The following is a 21,735-nucleotide window of genomic DNA, read 5'->3' as shown; positions in this document are numbered from 1 at the left end:
TGTCCGCAGTGGGATGCGCTCCCCCACAAAGGTGACACCTTGGCGTGCATGTGTGATTGGGGTCTGGGATCGAGGCTCCGCAGCCTCTACACACACGGTCTTGGGGGTTCGGGCAGACGTCCATGCGATGGCCGACGCGTCCGCACTGGTGGCACACGTCAATCTGCTTTCTGTACAAGGTACACCTTAGCATAGCACCCCCGTAGTACACCCACGTTGGTACTCGGCCACCATCGAAGGCGATGATGACCGACGTGGTCTTGCTGAGTCTTTTGGCCGCTAAGGCATTCGGGTTTCTCTTGTTGACGATATTGAGGTGAATGTCCTTCGCGTCTTCTTCGAGAGGAATACCTCGGACGACTCCCTTGACTGTATAGTCGGGCGCAGTTTCATATGCCCGTATCTCGAACTGGTGTCCGTCGACCTCAAAGCTGTCGAGTCGGCGGTACCGTTCTGCATTAGGAGAGTGAGGGGTACTCACAACGATGATATTTTGCTGAATATTTGGGCAGACAATGTCTTCCGTGGCGTCTTGTGGAGATACGTTTGCTGCCCTATAGGGCCGAAGCGAGGCGGACGACCCCGACTTTTGCAACGTTCAAGCCACCCCGTGGCCTGATGACTACTTTGTGGTGATCACGTGGAAGAGTGGGCATCTTCCCTGCCTTCAGAACTTGCTGCTTGTGAGCGCGCGGGCCTCGCTGCGCCTTGTTCGTGTCTCCAACGCCGGTTTGGGATGCTGATGAAATGTTAGGGTTAGCGCGCTTGCCCCAAGGAGAAAGTCGTTCACGCGGGCCAATGGTGCACCATTCTGCTTCTTCGGAAATCTCGGTGGGTGAGATATCAGTTCCTGCTACTTGTATTTCCATGGCGCCTTGAAGAAATTTGACGCGCAGCCGTAACTGCGGCTCACGTAGCGGCCGGAGCACTAAGCTTAGCAGTAAGCTTAGCTCGGCGGTGCAGTGGCTCGGCAGAAATGGTCCAATAAAGCGGTGAAAATGCAGTTCTCACCTTGAAGACGAATATCGGTAGAGTCAGGATAACTTGCGGGAGATGATGGTGCAAAATTACAGAGATATTTTGCATAAACACTGCGAAATCATTTACGAAAGACAGAGCCGGCGCGAAGTGCATCCGCTCCCTTCGGCTTCTTCTTCTTCCCCCAAACTCCACATATCGTTATTGCTAAGGCAGTAGGAGATCGAAAAAAAAAAGAGTGCTAATGCTGATCGTGAACAGCAGTATAATATAGGAAAGACGCAAGGGCACGCGCGAAGGCCGCCACTACAGTCACAGGTCCACAGCAAGAACGAATGATCACGAAGGTGCTTCTTATTTGGCTGTCGTCGCCCTATTCCAGTACGATAACGCGCGCAATCTTGCCGCCATTTATTTTATTACCTGTTCGTTTGCTGTTTCTCTTTGTTTGGTTTTCGGCTCGCACGGACCAATAGCGCGAGAGGTATCGACGCAGCACCAAAGAAAAGTAGACCAGGCAGTTGCGCTGATTGAGGCCTTCGATTCTCTCAGAAAAACCCGTTGCCTGTAGCGCCCTGCACTCAGATATGTCTCTACGTATCTCTGCTTGTTTTTATTTTGGGTGCGCTATACCTTCCGGGTCATAACCACCATGTGTGCCTCTATTACCTCTATTACCTCTATTGCCTCTATTGCCTCCATTATCTTCCCCTTCTGCCCCCGTTCCCTCCCCCTCCACCCCATTTCACCCTATTTCTGGTCTTTTGCCACCGTTCCTATACCGGAAGGTGTGTGCATTAGGGCAAGAGCTCCTGAGCGTGGCAGTCAGGTTCGATAACGAAACCTCTTTCAGTAGATCTATGGTGGCAGCCGGTGGGTGATTGGTCACTCGAGAGGGGATCTCGGAGGCGTCGCAGCCTGCCTATCTCTCCTGTTATGGCGCCCTTCTCTTGTTTTCTCATTATATGCTGAGTTCCTGTCCGCGGGCACAAGAACTTACAGAACAGCTTAACGAGGTGAGGTGGTACCAGTAATTTTAACGGAAATGTACGCAGGAGAAGCGGTTGTTAAGGGTTGCCGGATAGTGATATTTATCGGCGGACATTCTAGCCGTCTAGATGAAGGCGGCCAGCTAAACTATTCTGACGGAGCACGACACCCATTAGCACTCCATGTTACGAGGTAGTTTCCATTCCATGGAATGGCAAAGCACAGCGCTGTTTAGCTTCGATGGCCTAATAAGAGCTCAAGCAGCACGAGAAAATGCCTAAAAAATTTCGTCTACCTGTGAAAATTGAGTCGCCTTCCCGGCAGCCTGTGTTAATAGGAGGCATCAGTTCGCGAAACTCATCAGTGAAATTTCTTTATTCAAATACGTGTAAAACGCAACTATGGATAATTTATAAGCTGACTTCAATGAAATTTGTCGCCTTTATAATGATGATGACAAAATGTATTTATTAAAGGATGGCGCGAAGGCCTATAATGGGCAATAGGAAGAGGAGGGGGGAGGCGTATTCAGAGCCGTCCTAGAAGCTGCGCGTCCTTGGCGAAAGCCAAGAGCGAGTCCAGAATGGCCCTGTCAGAATCCATCGAGCCAGTTGCCGGTCTAATCCACTTCTCGTAGGACGACACTCGCACCGCCCTCAGGTGGTGGTCCCGCTGTTGAGCGTGTCGCTGGCACTCCCAAAACAGATGGGCTGCGGATGGCCGCGTGGCCATGTCGCAGTCAGGGCACCTGTGTGGCGTCTGGAGCGCTTCTTGGTCCGCGGAGGCTGTGGGATGGCCGGGTTCCTGCGATGGAAGGGAGTTGGGAGACGGAGATGGAGGGCGTCTTTCCCGGCGTGGCCGGTACTGTCGCCACCGTTCCAGCACATCCGGTGTGAGGACGAAGCCGGAACGGAGCCTATGCAGCAGCACCTGCCCCGACCTGGGAAGACCCGCTGGAAGTGGGTCTGGGTCTGAGGGCACACTCGCACGGAGTTCCCTCTTGCGTCGGTTGGCTGCTGCTCTCAGAGCTCTGTCTGGGTCATACGGGGCTCCATTTGTCGTGTTGCTTGTGCTGGTTGTGAGGGCTTCTGAAGGATCCCGGGAGACGACGCGGTTGGAAAGAAGGGCGCGCGCCGCCTCGTGGGCTCTCTCATTTCCCTCGATGCCCTGGTGACCAGGGATCCAATGAAGTGTTGCAGTGACCCCGTGGGCTTCCGCACGCCTGAAGGCCTGCTTGACGAGGAGTACTTCCGATGATGATGTGTGGCGCGACTTGCAGGCATGCAGCGCATACTGAGAGTCGGTGTATATATCGATGTGTTTTGCTTGCGTGGTGCTTGAGACTATCTAATGCCCAGACTATTGCGCGGGGTTCAAGTTCCGTTGGGTCGTCAGCATCAGCAGTTGTAAAGGTAGAATGTGTCTCACAAGAACCCACTACGTGGTAGGCGACTGCTCCCTCGTTGGTGCGTGGGTCGAAAGCTGCGTCAGTGTACACTTGTTCATGGCTTGGCGGTGCGTCTACCAATGTCTGCACATGACGCGCAGCGAATGCTGCCCGGCGGTGCGCATGTTGGGCACCCATGTTTCGGGGCGTTGGTGTGGTGTCGACGACAGCAATGTCATCCCACGGTGAGATGTCGGATGGCAGTTGTGGCAAAGTTGATATATCCTTTCCCATGTAGGCCAGTAGAGTCCTGCCTTGTCTGGTGTGCTTCAGGCGTTCCTCGTGTCCTGCCTTCGATGCTTCGATGGTTGCACGGAGGGTAGGCAACTTCGCATAGCGATGTAGCTCCTCGACACGTGTGTGTTTCGGGAGCCCTGTGATAACACGGAGAGCTGATCTGTGGAGTACCTCTAGCTGTGTCCAGTGCCGAGCAAGCAGGTCATAACAGCGCGCTCCGTATATCGCTCGGGATGTCAGCAAAGCACTAACAAGCTTTCGGCATACGTCGGTACCAGCACCGCCCATGCGGAAACAGATTCGTTTTATGAGGTGCAGAGTGTTGTGCCATGTCCGACGAAGGTCTGCGAGCCACGTATCCGCTGTGCCTGTGCGGTCAATAGGTATCCCGAGAACGCGCACTGATTTTTCTGCTCGCTGCAGCGTTTTGCCTGCGAGAGTGAGCGTGAGGGCTGCTTCGTCCTGCGTTGAACCTCGGATCACCACATAGGTTGTCTTCTCTGGAGATGGCTGCATGCCAGTTTGTGGCAGGTAGTCGTCAATAACGTCAAGTGCCGCTTGCAGGGTCTCCTGCTGCTCATCAATTGGTCGTGATGCAGTCCATAACGTGATGTCATCCGCGTAAATTGTGAAGCCCAGTTCGGAAATAGCCTCCAGTCGCTCAGCCAGGCCTATCATAGTCAAATTAAATAGGAGGGGTGATAGTATGGAGCCTTGTGGGACTCCCACTATGTTTGGGTAAACCTTTCCGACGTCTCCGTCGATCCGTATGGAAAAAGTGCGATCTTGAAGGAAGGAACGCACAAAGTTGAGGGGGCGGCCCGTGATTCCGTGCCTCTCAGCTGCCTCGATGATTGCCTCATGCGTCACAGTGTCAAAAGCTTTACGGAGGTCCACCGCCACCAGGACGCTCGGGTGTCGCTTTGCGCGACCGACTGTCTTTCGACGCAGTACACCTTCCCTCACAAGTAGGAGGCTGTCAGGAGTGCCAAGGTTTGGTCTAAACCCTGTCTGGGCTGGATGAAAGCGACCCTTTGTTTCTAGAAAGTGAGTTATGCGTGTCAAGGCCATTCGCTCCGCCAGCTTACACGTAGTAAGTGTGAGAGATACAGGGCGCATGTTCTACAGTACATCTGGCTGTTTGTTTGGTTTCGGTATGGGTGTGACTATCGAATGCTTCCATCCTGCTGGGATTTCACCGTTGATCCACACTTGGTTAATCTCCTCGAGAAGTTGCTTTTTTGCGTATTCTTCCAGATTCCTCAGAGATGCCCACGTCACGCCGTCATAGCCTGGCGCGCTGCGTGCGTTGATGGAAGAAAGTGCCTGTTCGAGCTCGAAGAGTGAGAATGGGGCCTGGATGCCCTCATCGGTCACTGGCGGCGTTTTCCGGTAAATGTCGACGTTAGGGGGCGTCGCCGGTTGGGGAAAAAACGTGTTCGCGGCATCATCTTGGAGTTGGCTGACTGACTGGCTTGTTTTGAGCAAGACATTTGAAATAGCACTGCGTGTTTTACGCTGACCTGTCATAGCCTTGAACGTGTGCCACACCTTGTGGAGGCCAGTTCTTTCGTTGAATGACGAGCAGTGCTGGCTCCAACGTTCCCGATACAGGCGCTTGGCGTATCTTCTAGCGATGGCAGTGCGACGTCGAAGTCGCACACGGTCGCGATGTCGTCGGCCATTGGCTTCGTACGTCAACTGTGCTCGCTTGCGCGCATCCCAAAGGTTTAGCATATGTATGTCCGGCGCCGGAGCATCAGCCCTCACCTCAGTCTCAGTAGTGGCCTTGCGCAGGGCGCGTGACGCCCGCTCCCGTACGGATGAAGTCTTGGGTTGCTCCGCAAATGCTCTTCTGTAGGCATCCCATCTGATCGTGCGCACAGTGCGCCCGGCCGCACGCTTTCGTCCCACGTTCAAAGTAATCCACAGTGGATAGTGGTCGCTGCCCCAGGCGTCCGGATCGCATCACCAGTCTTTCACGTAGGCTGGTGTGGATAACGTCAGGTCTGGGGTCGTGTTACGTTGTCCACTATGCAGGGCGGCGCGGGTGGGGTAGTCGGTGTCATTTGCGAGCACTAAGTCAGCTGACTCCGTGGCATCTGCGAGCGCCATTCCGCGGGGCGTGTGATAGTCATAGCCCCACTGCGGATGCTTGGCGTTGAAATCGCCGCCTATCAGGAAGTCGTCGTTTGGGTGTCTCCGCAAAGCGTGAATCCACGTGAATGAACCGCGTGTACGGGAGCTAACTTCAGGGCGCATGTATACCGATACCAGCACTGCATTTCGCTTTGCAATCTTGCAACGGACAGCCACCACCTCCTGCACGGCAGTCGAGTACTGAGAAGTGTCAATCTGCGTTTGCGGAATGTCTGTGCGGACAAAGACAGCCGCTTGTCCCCGTCTTACAAATTCTTCGGCTGCACTGGCGATACCATTGTGCTGCGGGTTTCGGTGTCATTTCCTGTTTCTATGCTCTATTGACGGTTGGTAATAACCATTAAACTGTCGTAGTGTCCGATCTGTGCCATTAGTTTCTTGAAGTAAAAGCGCAAGGGGGCGTCCGACACAGTCAAACAAGAGGTTCAGTTCTGTCGCACAAGTGCCGAGCCCTCGGCAGTTCCACTGTAAAACGTGTGGAGTGGGACTGTCGAGGGCTGTACGCGAAGCCGGGTGGCTATTGACGCGAGGCGAAGAGCTGTTGGAGCAAGCCATATTGTCGTTGGAAGTGCTTCTCCTGCGCTTGGAGGAGAGGGTGCAAAAGTTGTTGTACCAGCAGAGCCAGGTCTGTCTGCTGTGTGGTAGTAGAGGTTGTTTCTTGCGTTTTAGTGAGCTCCTGCGGATTGCATGGCTGCTGCTGTCGCTTGGCACGAACACGTGCGAGCAGTGCTGCATGCCTTTTTTCGTTCTCTTCTAGTTTCCGCCGCAGTTCGACGTTCTGTCGTGCGAGTTCCGCAATCTCAGCTTCTACACTGTCTTTCGATGTATCAACCAGCTGCGATGGTGAAGGCAGCATAGGTGTGGTATAAGGTAAAGAGTTCGCCGGTTTGTCTCCACTTGGTTGAGTTCGCTTGAGCGCTGCTGCGTAGTTGAGGTTGCAGCCGTTTCCTCCCGTTGTTGGTTGTGCGCAGTTCTTTGAAACAATCTCGTTCACTGCTTCCTTTATGGTACGTGGTTGCGTTGAGATGTTTTCACTTTCAAGTAGCTGCTGCGTCAATTTGACGTCATGGCACTGGACAGTTCTAGTGCGGCTTCTCGATCGGTGTGCGCCGTGCCTTCTACGACGAGAGCGGGGCCTTGAGCGGAGTTTCTTAGCAATTTTTGCGTCGGACTTCAGTTTAGCTGGACACTTCGGGTCAGTCGCCGTGTGACCTTCTTCTTCACAGTTGCGGCATCTGGGCGTCGTCTGTTTGCATTCATTGCCAGTAGTACTACCTTCGTGTGTCTTGCCGCATGTAGGACATACCGCTTCGTGCGGGCAGACATCCTTCTTGTGACCAAAGCGATGACAACGATTACACACGATGCTTTTAGGTTCGTAAATTGAAACTCGGGTGATGCGGCCGTAATACACGACTCCGTTAGGGGGGCGGCGTCCTTCAAAAGTCAGTAGACATGCTCCACGCTTTCCCATTGGGCGCGCGTCAAGGATACGTCGGTGCTCACAGGTCAAGGCTGCCCGGAGTTCAGCCTTTGTTTCATTGCAGTCAACGTTGTATATAACACCTCGACACATGTCTCGTCCGGGTGCCTGATACACTTGTACTGGTATCGGTCCGTGGTTCACGTCTAGGTGTGAAAGTTTGAGAAGCCCGTCTGCTTGCCTCTTGTCGTGAACGAGCAATCGTATGGTGTTAGATGCTGGTTGCAACGTGTACGTCAAAGGCTTGGTGTTGACGGCAGCGGGTGTGGCCATCACGAAGTTGCGGTGGAGGTCCTTGCCTGGTACAGTCGTGAGCGCCACGTTTACCCGTGGTTTCACGACTAGCACAAAGGTTTCTGGCGGTGTTTCCTTCTCAGGCCGCGTTTGGTTGTGCTTACGGCGTTGCACTTTCCACGCTCCTTCGTCACCGTAATCTTCAAACGCGTCCTGGGAGAGGGCTCCGGCGTCGCGAATTGTCTCTAGCTTCTCAGTTGAGTTTGCGTAAGAAAACAGTTCTTGAGACGCGTGCAATGCAGTCTCTGCTTGACGTGGCGTTGTCACATCAGACTGTAGGCTTGAGGATGTCGGTGGTGCTTGTGTTTGCATGTCGTCTTCGTCACTGGAAGGGGCGGACGCGTCTTCGTAGGTCGATGACGTGAAAGAGTCGTGCCGCGTTCGTTTCGATACCGCACTGGCCGTCGTTGACAGACTTGCAGAGCGGTCTCTATCACGACGGTGGCGGCTGCGGCTGCGTTCGTTCGGTTCCCTATTGTTCTTTCGTCTTTGGCGTTCGCGTCTATGTTGTTGGTCAGCGGTAGCATGCCCACAGCGTTCTTCATGCATCCCAGCAGAGCGTTCTGTGGTAGACGCTTCCGGAACGCCTTTGGGACGTGGCGTAGCCGCTTCCTGGCCCCAGTCTTGGGCAGGCGTCATCAAAGCTGATTGTCCCTGGCGTTGTTCATGGTCGTCAGATGGAGGTAGTGTTACGTTTCGCCTACAACGCGCGGTAATGCCGGCGCGGATGCAACGAACGCCGGGGCTTCGTTCAAAGCGGCGGACATTTTGGCCCGTTCGACGCCGCCGCGACGCCTCCCCGCCAAGCGTGTCCAGGCGTGTTTCAGTGCCACGTGTCTTCGTGTGTGCGTGTGTGTGTGTGTGCCCACGCTTGTCAAAGCGCGGCAGCCGGGGAGCGGAGCTCCCCAAGTGAGGAGCCAGGCGGTCTGTCCGTCGGCGGGTTGGCGATGCGTCACTACACTCGGTTCAGCAGGTCTCTCGGCTCGACCGTGCGCGCCGTCGTGGGCTCATGCTCCGCCGTGTCGTGGGCTCATCCCGTGACCTTCCTTCTGGCCCGCGACGCCGAGAGTATAAGAGCAGCTGCCCCCGGACGCCAGGAGAGAGGCTCCGAGTTCTTCTGTTGAGTTACGTGCTCTCCCGTCTCTCCACTTCGGTCGACCTGACCGGCCGCTCTTTTGCTATGTTAGAATAAACAAGTTGTTCTGTTACCAGTCTTCTCTTGCTTTGCCGGGACCTTCGGATGCTTCCAGTGCCCCAGGCCGCCAGGCCAACGCTACCCTTGGGGCTTGCGACCCATTTGCAATAACGGGCGTCAGCACCGAGACCCCAACAATTGGTTGCCAGCGGTGAGATCGCGACAACGGAGGCCAGCAGCGAAGAGATGCGGTTGACTGTATGCTGAGCAGTACAACGACCATCCGGGAGCAGTGCAACGAGCCCTGTGTGATGACTGGTTGCCTGCAGCGGAACGACTGCGCTGAAGTCTTGGCTGCGAGGTTTGGTGAGTGCGGGACTCTCTTCTTCTGAGTTTTGCCAGGCTTTTGTTAGTGTTAGAAACAGAGCTGGTAATTGTGGTTGTCGTTGCTGCCGGGTTAGTTTGCGGCAAGACAATAGTAGACAGTAGAGAAAGCAGCATTCAGAGCAGCCATGGATTTGAAGTCGTTGCGCAAACCGATATTGCTGGAGCTTGCAAGAGAGTTGGGTCTGGATGTCTCAGACAAACTCAGAAAACCAGAACTGCTAAGGGCTATTCTTGAGTTAGAAGCTGAGGATGACGAGCTGTCGGATTGCCTTGAGACCATTGAGGAGCGGGCAAAAAGACAGGAGCGCGAACTTAAAGAACAAAAAGAGAAAGAAAAAGAAGAGCGCGACCGTCAACACGCTTTGGAAATGAAGCGTCTCGAGTTAGAGATGGAACGCGCTCGTAATGGAAGTCAGGCACACGGTGCAGGAGAACGAGTATTGTTCAAAATGACTGACCTGATGCGGCCGTTTAAGCTTGGAGAGGACATTGGTTTGTTCCTGGTTAACTTTGAGCGAACGTGCGAGAAGCAGGGGTTCTCTCGGGAAACGTGGCCACAGCGCTTGCTCACTTTGCTACCCGGCGAGGCGGCCGACGTAGTCGCTCGCTTGGAGAGAGAGGAGGCAGAGGATTTCGACAAAGTGAAATCGAGTCTGCTAAAAAAGTACATGCTGTCAGCGGAGGCGTTCCGTCGGAAGTTTCGGGAAAATGAGAAAGGCAAAAGTGAGTCATATACAGAGTTTGCGTACAGGCTTATGTCAAACATGCAGGAGTGGCTCAAAGAAGAGAAAGCGTTTGGTGACCACGAGAAAGTTCTGCAGTGTTTCGGGCTAGAACAGTTTTATAGTCGGTTACCTGAGAACGTGCGGTACTGGGTCTTGGATAGGCCAGACGTTAGTACGGTGGCTCGAGCCGCTGAGCTAGCCGAGGAGTTTGTGACGCGTCGGGCTCGCGGAGCTAAGGACGGTCAAAAGGGTGAATTTGGCTCCAAGTTTGAGAGGCCGAAGTTCACACCCATGAGAGCAAAGGGGATACACGTAGTGCGGATGCGAGTGAAAGCAGTCCGACCGAACGTACGGAGACGGCGGCAACCGAAGCCGAACGCAGAAAGCGGTTCGAGACGAGGCAAGCGCGCGTTTGTTATACGTGCCAGAAGCCGGGTCACTTTTCGGCGCAGTGTCCAGAAACAAAAACAAAAGTCGTGTTTTTGTCTTTATGCAGCACTGACGAGAACATGAAGCTTCTCGAGCCTTACATGCGAGACCTCCTCGTGAACGGGAAAGAGTGCCGAGTGCTTCGCGATTCCGCAGCTACAATGGATGTAGTTCACCCCTCTTACGTAGAACCCGATATGTTCACGGGCGAGTGCGCATGGATCAAGCAAGCAGTGGAAGCTCATAGCGTGTGTCTGCCGGTAGCAAAAGTGCTTATTGAAGGACCTTTCGGAGCACTTGAGACGGAGGCCGCAGTGTCATCTATGCTGCCCCCCCAGTACCCGTACTTATTTTCGAACAGGTCCGATCACCTCCTGCGCGAGAAGGGGCTTTTGTTTGGTGAGGCTAGCGTTCAGGCCTTAACCAGATCGAAGGTTCGGGAGCTCGCTGCAAAGGCGGTAGTTGCGGGGCCGACGTTGTTGAACGATGAGAAAGGGTCAGAGGCGCAGCAAGCTGGTATTCAGAGCACGCCCGAACTGAATAAAATTGAGCCTGTAGCGTTAAAGGCACCAGATACTGGAGAGGAAAATCCCGACACGGGAAGGTTAGAAGAGCTGTCTCCAGATTTGCTCATCGCGCCTACGTCAGACGGACTTAACAGGTTGCTAAAAGTCAGCCGGTCGGCTTTGATAGCCGAGCAAAAGAAGGATGGCAGCCTAGAAAACATACGCTGCATTATCAAGGAAGGTATCGCCAAGAAAAATGCTCGCTTTGTGGAAAGAGGTGGGGTCCTGTACCGGAAGTATCTAGACCGCAGGGGAGTGGAGTTCGATCAGCTGATCGTGCCTCAATGCTATCGTCAGGATCTGTTGCGCTTGTCGCATGGGGGTTCGTGGTCCGGACACCTAGGAGTTAAGAAAACTAAGGACCATCTCTTGCAAGAGTACTATTGGCCAGGGTGTTTTCGGGACGCAGACCACTTTGTGAAGACATGCGACACCTGTCAGCGGGTGGGCAAGCCAGGGGACAAATCGAGGGCGCCGTTGAAGTTGGTACCTATCATTACGGAGCCTTTTAGACGGCTCGTTATTGATACAGTGGGACCTCTGCCAGTAACAGCCACGGGGTACCGACACATTTTGACTGTGATCTGCCCAGCGACAAAGTTCCCTGAAGCAGTGCCGCTTAAAGAACTCAGCTCAGTTGAGATAGTCAATGCACTACTGTCCATATTTGCGCGAGTTGGTTTTCCTGCAGAAATCCAGTCAGATCAGGGCACAGTGTTTACTAGCGCTTTGACGACAGCCTTTCTCGAAAGGTGCGGGGTAAGGCTGTTACACAGCTCAGTGCACCACCCCCAGTCGAATTCCGTTGAGAAGCTCCACTCCGTCATGAAGCGCGTGTTGAGAGCATTGTGTTTTGAACATCAAACTGACTGGGAGCTGTGTCTGCCGGGAGTGATGTTTGCATTAAGGACCGCGCCGCATGCGGCTACGGGGTTTTCGCCAGCTGAGCTGGTGTACGGTCGCTCGCTGCGATCTCCGCTTCGCATGCTTCGAGAATCATGGGAAGGCAGGGGCGACGACCCAGTCGTGGTAGAGTACGTGCTTAAGCTCCTCGAACGCTTAAGAAGGGCACAGGAGTTGTCAGGTGAAGCAATGGCAAAGGCCCAGCAGAGGGCCAAGGTTTATTATGATCGGACAGCCAGGGCCCGTCGTTTTGAGGTGGGCGATGAGGTCATGATATTGCGCACATCGCTAAAGAACAAACTCGACGTGCAGTGGGAGGGCCCAGCACGGATTGTTCAAAAACTGTCGGACGTTAACTACGTGGTGAGTCTGCCAGGAAAGCGGAAAGCACAGCAAGTTTACCACTGTAATCTGCTCAAACCCTATAAGCAACGGGAAGCAGTGGTGTGCATGATGGTAAACGTTCCCGAAGAGCTTCCGGTCGAGCTTCCGGGACTAGGCTCAGTGACGAACAGGAAAGACACCGATCAAGTCATTAGTGACTTAATAAGTAAAGCATCGCTGTCGCCTGAGCAGAAAACCGAACTACACCAGCTCTTACAAGAGTTTCAAGGTCTGTTCTCTGAGAGGCCTGGTAGGACTTCTGTCCTTACTCATGACATAGAACTTACCTCCCCAGAGCCAGTACGATCCGAGGCGTACCGGGTGTCACCCCGCCAGAGCGATATTATGGAGGCTGAGGTAACGAAAATGCTACAGCTCGGTGTTATTGAAGCGGGTGAGAGTGATTATACCTCCCCTTTGATTTTAGTTGAGGTACCGGGCAAGGAACCTCGTCCTTGCGTCGACTACCGCAGGCTTAATTCCATCACTAAGGATCAAATTTATCCGATCCCTAACATCGAGGAGCGCCTTGAGAGAGTGAGTAGCGCTCAGTTTATTTCCACCCTAGATCTTGTCAGGGGTTATTGGCAGGTTCCACTTACAGAAGAGGCTAGTAGGTATGCGGCGTTCATTTCACCAATGGGGACATTCCGTCCTAAAGTTTTGAGTTTTGGTTTGAAGAACGCGCCATACTGCTTTTCAAGCCTCATGGATAAAGTGTTGCGGGGACAGCAAGAATTCGCTTTACCGTATCTAGACGACGTAGCGATATTCTCCGCATCCTGGCCTGAGCATATGGCCCACTTGCGGGCAGTGCTAACCCGCCTGCGCGATGCGGGCTTGACAGTCAAGGCTCCCAAGTGCCAGTTAGCACAGGCCGAGGTTGTCTACCTCGGACACGTGATTGGTCGGGGTCGTCGCCGCCCCTCTGAAATAAAGGTGGCCGCTGTGCGAGACTTCCCGCAACCGCGCACGAAGACCGATATTCGGTCGTTCTTAGGTGTCGCCGGCTACTATCAGAGGTACATCCCCAGGTACTCTGATATCGCGGCTCCCTTGACGGATGCTCTAAGAAAGACAGAGCCGCAAACAGTCGTCTGGGATGAGACAAAGGAAAGAGCTTTTAGCGCCCTAAAGAGCGCCCTAACAAGCCAGCCTGTGCTACGATCGCCCGACTACACAAAAGGGTTCGTTGTTCAGTGTGATGCTAGTGAGCGAGGCATGGGCGTTGTACTGTGCCAACGGGAAAATGGAGAAGTAGAACACCCCGTCCTGTATGCTAGTCGTAAGCTGACGAGTCATGAGCAGGCGTATAGCGCCACCGAGAAAGAGTGTGCGTGTATCGTGTGGGCCGTTCAGAAATTGTCATGTTACCTAGCTGGCTCGAGGTTTATCATTGAGACGGATCACTGCCCTCTCCAATGGCTGCAGACCATCTCTCCCAAAAATGGCCGCCTCCTGCGCTGGAGCCTCGCTTTGCAACAATATTCCTTTGAGGTGCGTTACAAAAAGGGGAGTCTCAACGGTAACGCCGATGGCTTAAGTCGAAGCCCCTAACGTGGGAATCAGCCTCAAAATTGCTTGTTACTGATGTTTTTCTTCCTGAGGCAGGATTTTTAACCTATTGCTTTCGTGTAGTGTTTCAAAGTGATGATGTGCTTTCTAGTGCAATTTTCCGATTTGTGGACGCGTTCTGAGTGCTGCTAAACTACTGTAAGGAACTAGGCAGCAGTATAAAAGGGGAAAGAGCCTGGCAGGGCTTAGTGAGGGTTGTGCCGTGCTTGCTGACTGAGCGGTTGACTTTCGGCGTAGTTCTAACGCTTGCCGGAAACGAGAACAAAAATGTCAACTCTCCCGAAGTCACTTTGCAGTGTCCTGTGTGCACCTGAACGTGAGAACGAGGCCTTCTCTGTGCGCTGCGCTCAAGAAACGCCAAAGGACGCCCGACTTCGGTTATGAGCATCATCGAGCGACATCCCTCCGGACAGCGGACGCAGTCCCCTGACCATCGGGATCTCCTTCCCCCGGCGGGGCGGTCTGTTACGTTTCGCCTACAACGCGCGGTAATGCCGGCGCGGATGCAACGAACGCCGGGGCTTCGTTCAAAGCGGCGGACATTTTGGCCCGTTCGACGCCGCCGCGACGCCTCCCCGCCAAGCGTGTCCAGGCGTGTTTCAGTGCCACGTGTCTTCGTGTGTGCGTGTGTGTGTGTGTGCCCACGCTTGTCAAAGCGCGGCAGCCGGGGAGCGGAGCTCCCCAAGTGAGGAGCCAGGCGGTCTGTCCGTCGGCGGGTTGGCGATGCGTCACTACACTCGGTTCAGCAGGTCTCTCGGCTCGACCGTGCGCGCCGTCGTGGGCTCATGCTCCGCCGTGTCGTGGGCTCATCCCGTGACCTTCCTTCTGGCCCGCGACGCCGAGAGTATAAGAGCAGCTGCCCCCGGACGCCAGGAGAGAGGCTCCGAGTTCTTCTGTTGAGTTACGTGCTCTCCCGTCTCTCCACTTCGGTCGACCTGACCGGCCGCTCTTTTGCTATGTTAGAATAAACAAGTTGTTCTGTTACCAGTCTTCTCTTGCTTTGCCGGGACCTTCGGATGCTTCCAGTGCCCCAGGCCGCCAGGCCAACGCTACCCTTGGGGCTTGCGACCCATTTGCAATAACGGGCGTCAGCACCGAGACCCCAACAGTAGCTTCGATGACCCGGGCTCGGTCATCAACGCAGTCATGGCCATGCATTAGGCTTAGCAAGGCCGCCCGCTGGCGCGTAAAAGCGGCCGTAAAACGGCCAGAAAGCAACGCACCTTTCCGAGGCTTGTCTCGACGTGTGGCCGAAGCGACACCGATGAAGAGGATGTGCGACAGAAGATGGTGAGACGCGAACAGCGCGCGTAACTGTCGAAAAGAAACGGAGCGCCAGGAAAAGACGTGCGCTCGCATCCGAACCGGAAGTTGATCTCCGCCTTTATAATGAAAAGGGAATTAGGTCTATTGTGGGCAGCGGACTCTTTATTTGCGAACCCATAGCTTTTACAAAAAATGTCGAAAAGTGGTACGTTTCAGAGAAGATGAAAAGCCATGGTTACGAATCCGTGACTTTCATGATGCAAAAAGGTGCTGCTAAAACGGAGACAGCAACACGCCAACATGCCCACCTGACAGACGTTCTAAATCCGTAACTGTGCACCGAAAGCAGATCTCGAGGTTTTGTAAATTGCATCTGGTGGTCCAGCTAAAGCGGACCAATCTTTGCAGCTTGCGTCGTATGTTAAGAATGGTTACGGTGGTTCTGCAAAACGTCCTACTTAAATATTATTGGCATGTTTCAGAGCATCGTATAATGCATCGAGTTTGCCCAGTTAAGATTATTAATAGGCGAAGTTCACAAAATTGTGATATCGGAGCTGATACTTGAGCTTTAGGAAATTGATTCACGCTCAAGAACCCTCGGGGTTGTTTTCAGCAGCTGAACGTCTAAGCCCTTAAACCACTGCGGCAGCTTCACCCGTTCCTTATCTTTGAACATGTTTACCTATAAATGGTATCATGCGAGCAGGAAACCAAGGTGAACTAATCAGCATTACATACAGACAAGGTTACTTTCCATGTGGGAAAGTGAAGAGAGCCAGGACAGGGCAATAGCTACACTAGATGAGCAGTGAACAAACTAAGCAATGGTCAAATAATCTGATCGCCACGAGGCCCACGATCAGGGAAGATTATGGCGATGGCGTTATCGATACGTGTTCCACGACAGGCCTTGTGCAATTGAACGTCAGCGACGGCGATGAGGCGCTTCCTTGTGGTGACGTGAAAATAAGGGTGTGCGTCTTCAAAGATGATCCAGAGCTGGGAAATGAAACATCGCTCGCTGATTGAGCGCGCGACATAAGGGCAGCGTAAACACGACTACCGAGGTGCTATATGAATGTAAGCAAACGACGCGAGAGCTCTGTGCAACCGCGAGAGCTGGTTCAGACTTCAGCTGTACTGTATGTTGTTGTGCGCAGTCTATTCAGCTCGGCGGATAACTCTGGCTACAGTTGGCCGGTTTCTTGGCTGGTTGTATGGTTGGTTGTGCTTCAGTGAAATGGCGCAACCCACTCAGGGGGTCTGCCGTGAACCGGCCTGTATATATTGGTTCGAAAGAAGAAATTGTTGAGGAAAATGAATTGAAAGCAAGTTAGCAACCGAATATTGTGAAATCAAAGGCTAACTGGTACGTATATGAAGTATGTCGTACCTAATCGTTGCAGTATATAAAAATGCGAATATAGAAGTTTCCTGCCCTCCTGGCCCGCCGCTGTAGCTTAGTGGCTATGGCGCTAAGCAGTTGAGAACGAAGTCGCGTGTTCGTATCCCGCCCACGGCGGTCGCATTTCGAGGGGGGCGACTTAACGCAACAAAAAAGGTCATGTACAGAGATTTAGGTGCACGCTACTGCAGGCAGTCAAAGTGAATCCGCAGTTTCCCCATGGTTCTTCCCCGCAGTTTCCCCAGTCCTGGTTTTGCCACGTAAGAACCCAGAATTATTTTTTTCGTGTACATTGTCCCCGCTTCGACTTCCTCAGTCCTTCCAGTCGCAGTGGTGGATCACTAAATGTGCTGATGTGTTACTGAACATGAGGTCGCAGGAGCAAACCCCAGCTGCAGCTGGTGTATTTAAATCGAGGTGGAGTAAGCGTCGTGTCTTTCATTATTGTTTGAGTAACCACAAAAAATAGCAGCAGCAACAGAAGCGGCAAGTCGAAGGAAGAGGCAAAGAAAGCTCCGCTTTAAAATATACGAGTCACTGTGTGAGACATTATACGCACTTTACGCACATTATATGCACGATGATTCGTTTCTTGGATAGCAAGCGTAACCCGAAATTGAGATAAAAAAAGAAAGGGGGAACTGCCCCGTGAATGAGACACGAAGGACGCACGCGCGCGTTTTGAACGATGCGGCATGTATGTTTTTCCCCTCTAAACTTTTATTAGCTCACATCGGCCAGCGCGCCATTTCGGGGCTGCCGATAGTTCTCGGGGTGTGTGCGGCGCGAAATACGGCAGCAGCGCAAAATGCGGACGATTGCCGCCTTTCAGTGAAGGCGCCTCGGCATTTGCCGACAGCGTGAGCTTGCTGTTGCTGTTGCAGCAAATCGAGCGTGCAGTGCGCGTGGCCTTTCTCCTTCCGGGTTTTCCTCCCAGTGCAGCCCGCGGAACTCTCGCGCGGCTTCTAACGCCGAGTTCCAAGAAGAAGCGGCGAAATGCGAAACTGCCTTTCACAGGCAGTTTCTCCCGAACCAGAGAAAGGAAATGCAACGAGCTTTAAGAACGCAAGGAAACGCTGGAAAGAGACGTCCCTAGGTTGGTTTCTCTGGGTCTTGTCTTATTTTGCTGTGATACATAGTGGTTTAGAGTTTGTGATCCTGATCTCCCATATAGCACTCCGGAGATCGAAAATTGGGGCACCCCTGACTCGACGCTACTTGTTCTGACATACCTCTTGAGGAGACACAGAAATAACTTCGGCAAAAAAAAAAAAAAAAAAAGGACGGCGAGAATTGCATTATGGACTTATTGGTTCACCTAGGAAAAGGGAGCAATAACGAAAAAAGAATACAGAAGCGAAAAGAAAGAAATCGCGATTAAGCTAGAGGACCACATTGGAGACACGTGCACAACCCTGCATTTACCAAAAATTTCATATCTATTGGCAAGTCGAACTATAAGCAGGGTTTGGGTACGGGCTAGTTGGTATTCCATTGCAAACGTCACCTACAGCGCGTACATAGACAGGGACCAAGAGAATGAATTTTTAATGCGTACTCATGTCGGTTTTATGCTATGAGGGGGGGGGGGGGGGGCGCTTTTGTCTTGGTGTCTCGGTATACATGCGTGTTACTCAAAATAAAAATCACTTGGGCAGCGCTTATCTTCGTCATTCTTTTGGTCCCTGTCTATGTAGGCGCTGTAAGTAACGAACTATAAGGCCTTTCCCCAGATATATACGTAGAAGACCGCGTGAAATACACGCTGGTTCAACAAAAATGCATAGAAAACGCCTAAAATGACTAAAAGAGCAAATAAATCAGAAGCATCTCTGATATAACGAAAATATTCGTAAGCGGACTTTTCTTCGCGCTGTCTTGATAAACAACTTCGTTTCCTCAATACGCGGTGACGTTGCTAAATTTCTATATTGATTAGGTGACGACCTTGTATGCTGCATAGATATTGAAAATGATGAAAGGAGGGTCGCACTGTGCTGGAGGCAAACGTGGCTCGGTGGCCTTGGCGTCGTTGATTATTTCTCTGTTCGAGATGCTTCGCTCTTTACTCTGACCAACGAATCAGGTGCATGTTTTTGGCAGAAGGACAGAAGTAGGCGCGAAAATTCTCTCCTACTACCTTTTAATTTATGGGTAATTGAGACAGCAAGGTCCTTCCTTGCGCTGCAAAGATCCGCCTTTGCATTGTGGGCGGCTTGCGTCATTTAATGGATAATCGATACCTCGGCTTCGATACTCCGCCGATGTGCATCGAAGAGCGCACGCACGTGTACTATATATCCATTTGTTACTGCTAATACACTTCTATTCAAGGGGAAGAAAAAGGAAGAAAAAGAAATGAAAAGGCGCGAGGAAGGAAATCGCGTTTTCGAGCGCGTCGCGGTTCTCTTTTGACCGAATCGTGCGCATTTTTTTTCTTTCTTTATCTTTTCTCTGCGTGTGGCTCTCTTCGCTGACTTTTGTTGCTGCGGGTTCGTTTGGCAACTGCTACTGGCTGTTCCACGTCGGCGCGTTCAGGGGACGTTAGGTGTCAGCGCCACGCTCTGCTTGCGCGGGTCTATGTAGAAGGCGTGCGAGAGGCAGCGGAAGTGAAAAAAAAAAAGTATGTAAACGGCAGGACAGTTGCTCCCGACTTCAACACTTTGCATCGCGAATAATTGCCTCGTTGTGTGGTCGTTCCTTGGACGACAGCAAATCTATACGCGTTCCTATAGCTTTGCGTGTAGTTAGTGTCCTACATTGTTGCATAGCGTGTTTCATATATAGCTGTATACCGTCTGCTGCCTCCACCGATAGAAGTTGTAGAAGTTGCTCGGGAGTCGAGCACATGCAGGCGTTGTTTTGCGCTATCGCCGTAAAGCGCAGTGTCTTGCGGCCATGTTGCTAGCGCGCAATGCTGCCACATTACGGCGCATTTTCCAGCTGTTCGTGCAGGAAATGGCGCAGCCTGTACCCGATGGCCAGGCAAGCACCGTGTCACGCGGTAAAAAGCGCGGCGATGTGCGTCTGTAGACCAGTTCGCCCAAGATTGCGTTGGTGTAGACCCATCAAGCCAAGGTTACACTGCGCCATCCGGAATGCAATAACTGATAATGCAAAAAGAGCGGGTAAGGCGTGTAGACACGGCCACAAGAGAAGAGAAGTGGACAACATGGCGTTCGTGTTGTCCACTTCTCTTGTGTCCGTGTCTGCACGCCTTGCCCCCCTTTTTTGCATTAAGAATCCTTACCAACTAGGTCGGCCTTTCTGTCGTTCTAAGCAATAATTGACTTAGTTACAAGTGATTCAAAATTAACGGTAACACGTTCAGCTCACGAGCGACGAGCACGAACATCAAGTGCAACGAAAGAACCGACGGAAGGTAAGCTTTTTTAGTGGTTACGTAAGATTTAAGCAGAAATTTGTTTCGCGCTTTGCTCTATGGCAAGTAAAAGAGAAAACTGCCGCCTGTATTTTCGTAATTGCAAATTTAGGCCTCGACAGCGAGCGTTTTAAAACACGTTTAAAACAACGTATGCTTCGCTGTTGTTTTGTCGTGATCTTGAGGAAACGGCGTAATTTCTCTTCGTTCAGCGCCCGATTTATATATATTTTTTCTGAACGTGGAAATTAGAGCCCGAGGCACTTATTTAACGCGCAAATGGCCAGACTCGCATCGTGGCTCCGCTGCGAGCGCTGTTGCATCAGTGATGAAAGATGAAGTTTTTTTGTGAGTGTGGTGTTATATAGTAGTTTCACAGAGGGAATGTGTCCTGCCTGGATAAATATTTCCCAGAACATTTCGCAAGCGTTCGGATCTCAGCAGAAGGAGCGATGTCCAAACAAAGTTTGAGAGAAATTGCTACCCTGGAGACGACAGGTTTAGCTTTCGCAAGCGGTCTGAAGTCGCAAGATTGCAAACTTGCCGCTGGTGGCCTTGTACCGTGTCCTGCCTTACTTTATTATTATTATTATTATTATTATTATTATTATTTGAAACCTTACCCGAACCCCTCTTGCATCCTCGTACCACTTTCACCAATTTCCATAATACATGGAAGAAAGATTCCTCTCTCGATGTTGCCATCTTGTACACCTAATACTCTCACGCTTGCCTTGTCGCCCGCAATTCTTGCGCAAACGTACGCATTCCTACGGTTTCTTCTTATATAATTTTTTTGTAAAGTTTTTCTCGTTGGCCTATCTTCTTACCACGGTGGTTTACTTTTGCCTTGTCCGAAACGCAGGGTATGGAACGCTTCGCTGGTACACGTTGACGTCCTTACGATGACGATGTTAACCCAGAAAGCCCAAAGTGTGACTTTTGTCACGTCAGGTTCGAGGCCTCGAAATTCCAATTTCAGCGAGTGAAACTTAACGCAAAGCCGTAGTTTAGCGTTTTCAGTTTCGATGAAGCGTGCTATCAGTGTAGCGGGTAGCTCAGGAAAGCAATCACTAATTAACTAAATGCAGCGCCGTGTTTTTCTGAATTAACATTTTATTGATTTCTTTTCGATGAATGATCAGTCGATGGCCAGAAATAAACATGTTTTACTTTCCACTGATGTGGAATAGTGATTGGGCTTTAGCCTCTGGGAACCTCTTTGGGTTTTGGCAGCAACACAGCTATGGCGACAAACGCTAACCTACAACGATTGTCTGTCACGCAGACGCTCCTGCTGTCTTACCTCCTGCAACACAGCGAGGGAATTCCTGGTGGCGCCGAAGGAACCGCCGGCCCCACGTCCTGGTCCCCCCACCAACGAAATGCTCTTCGCCAACTGGCCGTGCCGTTCACCGTTTAGCGCGATGTACTCAGCCCGGCTGTGCTTCCGTATTGCCAGTATTGCTGGCGCGTGACCCAAGAGGTGGGTGTGCCGTCGACGATCCGGGGAAGAAACCTCGTGCCCCTCGTCCAGTCGACTATTCCTGGTGGGCCACTGCCTGTACAGCCAGAACACTCGCCCTCCAGCTTCATCGGGACATCGCAACAATCCGAGTGCACGGCTGCACTAAGCCTGTTGCTGCCCTGGACCGCGCATGCTCTCGTGGTACCGGCCGCGTCTAATCGAGAGGCATCTTCGCCCTTTCCGCGCCTCTGCCTTATAAAGCCGATCGGATGTCGCGCGGCCTTTCAAAGGTTTGGCAGCACCACATCTTTGGCGACAAACACTAACATACGACGCTTGTTTGTCGCGCAGGTAAACTACCAATATTAATTAATTAATTAATTTAAGATACCTTACAGGCCCGAAGAATGGGCATTGGGTAAGGGAAGCTTCAAAAATTGTACATAGTATATAAAGCATACAATTATACAGAACATAAAGAGCTTTGTTAATAATAATACAAGAAAGAAGCAAGTTTA

At 52.1% G+C, this 21,735-nt stretch overlaps 1 protein-coding gene across 2 annotated transcripts in view; it reads right to left on the bottom strand.

Moving 5' to 3' along the window:
* The window catches only part of LOC126542913 (uncharacterized), a 50,986-nt gene extending 29,508 nt beyond the window's left edge, over window positions 1–21,478 (bottom strand). Inside the window, exon 1 of one of the 2 annotated variants that reach the window (XM_050190032.3) lies at window positions 21,056–21,478. The gene's annotated coding sequence lies outside the window, so the exon portion shown is untranslated. The remainder of the gene's footprint in view (window positions 1–21,055) is intronic. The other variant, XM_055064720.2, reaches the window with a different exon arrangement.
* Between the last annotated feature and the right edge of the window lie 257 nt (window positions 21,479–21,735).

The sequence above is a fragment of the Dermacentor andersoni genome, chromosome 3, assembly GCF_023375885.2.
Source record: "Dermacentor andersoni chromosome 3, qqDerAnde1_hic_scaffold, whole genome shotgun sequence".
In the NCBI taxonomy this organism is placed as follows: Eukaryota; Metazoa; Arthropoda; class Arachnida; order Ixodida; family Ixodidae; genus Dermacentor; species Dermacentor andersoni.
This window is presented reverse-complemented; position numbering and strand designations above follow the sequence as displayed.